We start from the raw sequence: 3,039 nt of genomic DNA on the forward strand, positions 1-3,039 counted from the left end.
GTGTGATGGTTTGGGGATGCTTTGCTGCCTCAGGACCTGGACGACTTGCCTTAATAGAAGGAACCATGAATTCTGCTCTGTATCAGAGAATTCTACAGGAGAATGTCAGACCATCCGTCTGTGAGCTGAAGCTGAAGCGCATCTGGGTCATGCAGAAAGACAATGATCCAAAACACACAATCAAGTCTACATGAAATTGCTAAAAAGCAACAAATTGGAAGTTTTGGAATGGCCAAGTCAAAGTCCAGACCTAATCCCAATTGAGATGTTGTGTCAGGATTTGAAACGAGCAGTTCATGCTTGAAAACCCACACGTCACTGAGTTAAAGCAGTTCTGCATGGAAGAGTGGGCCAAAGTTCCTCCACAGCGACGTGAGAGACTGATCAACAACTACAGGAAGCATTTGGTTGGAGTCATTGCAGCTAAAGGTGGCACAACCAGTTATTGAGTGTAAGGGGGCAATTACTTTTTCACACAGGGGAATTGGGTGCTGCATAACTTTGTTTATGAAATAAATATGTAATTGTTGTGTTATTTGTTCACTTATGTTCCCTTTATCTAATATTAGGTTTTGGTTGAAGATCTGACAACATTCAGTATAACAAATATGCAAAAGTAGAGAAAATTAGAAAGGGGGCAAATACCTTTTTATAGCACTGCATTCGGAAAGTATTCAGACCCCTTGACTTTTTCCACATTTTGTTACGTTACAGCCTTTTTCTAAAATGGATACAATTGTTTTTTTCCTCATCAATCTACACACAATACCCCACAATGACAAACCAAAATCTGGTTTTTATACATTTTTGCAAATGTATAAAAAACAAAAAGCTGAAATATTACATTTACGTAAGTATTCAGACCCTTTACTCAGTACTTTGTTGAAGCACCTTTGGCAGCGATTCCAGCCTCAAGTCTTCTTGGGTATGACGCTACAAGCTTGGCACACCTGTATTTGGGGATTTTCTCCCATTCTTCTCTGCAGATCCTCTCAAGCGTTGTCAGGTTGGATGGGGAGCATCGCTGCACAGCTATTTTCAGGTCTCAAGGATGATCAATGGAAACTGGATGCACCTGAGCTCAATTTCAAGTCTCATAGTAAAGGTTCTGAATACTTATGTAAATAAGGTATTTCAGTTATTTGTTTATTTCTAAAAACCTGTTTTTGCTTTGTCATTATGAGGCATTGTGTGTAGATTGATGATTTTTTTTTATTTAATCAATTTTAGAATAAGGCTGTAACGTAACAAAATGTGGAAAAAGTCAAGGGGTATGAATACTTTCCCAATGCACTGTATGTGTTGTGTGCACTAGCTATGGTCTCCATCCAATAAAGGGAAACATAATACTACCACAGCCCACACCCTACCGTGTGTAATACAGTATTTCTGATGGTGGGGACTCTTGATAAAGAGAGACTCAATGCAAGTTCAATACAACTACCGGTACCCACCGTTGCCTGAGCTATGCAGAGACATTGACCTTTTTATTTTGCCCATCAAATGGAATTAATAGATGGTCTATACAGTGCAGAACAGGTAGCAGAGTTCCATCCATATGAAACACACACAATAAAAACCCCTCTCAGTTCAACTGCCACATACATCGCTCTCTGATTCTCTTCATAAGTAGCCTCTTTAAATAGCAAGTGGTTATTCACTCAGTAGCACTCAGTTCTGGCTCATAACAAGAGGCGTATTCCTATTTGTCATGCACAATCACCAACCCACATACACACACTGTGAGTTATAAAAGCCTGGACAACCTGAAAACAGAGTATCCCTTGGAATAGGGAATCATCCAATCCTCATGGTTCACAGAAACCAGGAAAAATGACAGAAACCCAGGTCAGGGCAATGGTGCAACAGGGCCATCTTTCATAACTTTGCTTGATTGGTAATGTACAGTTTCTGTGGTCCCCAGTTTCCCTGGGTACAATAAAATCAGTCATTGTCATCTTTTTTACTGTAAACACAAATAGTGATAAAAAAACGGCCCCACTTTTAGCCAATATGGAGAAACTCTATATGAACATCAACCAGAGCACACAGAGCACAGTAGCTAGGTCCCAAATGGCCTATTCCCTATATAGTGCACTAATTTAGACCAGGGCCCGGTTTCCCAATAGCATCTTAAGGCTAAGTTCAACTTAGAACCATAGGATGCTATGGTTCTAACGATGAATTTAGCCCTATGATGCTTTTGGGAAACCTGGCCCTAGTCTAAATTAGTGCACTATGTAGGGAATAGGTTGCCGTTTTGGACGCACAAGTGTGTTCAGTCAACACATAACTGCCCGCTTGAGGCCAGATTAATGTTTATACAGCATCTTTGTTTACACATCTGCCCACAAACACACATTAATTATTCTGGGAAGTGATATCTGCCTGTGAGGGGAGGAGTCTACCTGTTCTATATTTGTGTTGGACTAAACTAATCGTATTGCGGTCACCTTATCTGTGGATATAAATGCATGATTCAACAGTGCACTGTGTAATCTAGTCCTGTTATTTTAGGCCTCATCAGTCTTCCGCATTCCTGGATTCAATTACTACAACTCATAGTAACTTGTAGTTATGCGCAAAAGAGATGGCATTTGAGACCCATTGGGTAAATCCCAATCTAGGGAAACCACATTGTAAAAAAGAAATACACAATCCCTAGTCTGTAATCCACAGCTGGATTAAAAATGTGGTCTGTGATTATGCTTCTGTGCTCCATTGTATAAGCACAGAGAGGAGAGGGATTTATATTCGTACAGCTGTGGACAGTTGGAGAATAATAACTGGAACACTGGCATTTGGACGATGATTTCAATGATTTTCATCATCTGCTGGTGTGATTAATGAGAGGATTCTCAGATTATGTAGATACGGGCTTCCCTATAGCCACTGTAATGGGATTTAATACAGCTCTGAATAAAGACTGTACTGTATGAAGGCAGACAAACTATTATAGCTGATTGAATATTGAATATGGGCCAAGTGGGTTAAAATGTTATAATCCCCAAGGTTATACAGAAACACCTGGCCTTAGCA

This window comes from Coregonus lavaretus (assembly GCF_964263955.1).
Source record: "Coregonus lavaretus genome assembly, chromosome: 3".
Taxonomy (NCBI): domain Eukaryota; kingdom Metazoa; phylum Chordata; class Actinopteri; order Salmoniformes; family Salmonidae; genus Coregonus; species Coregonus lavaretus.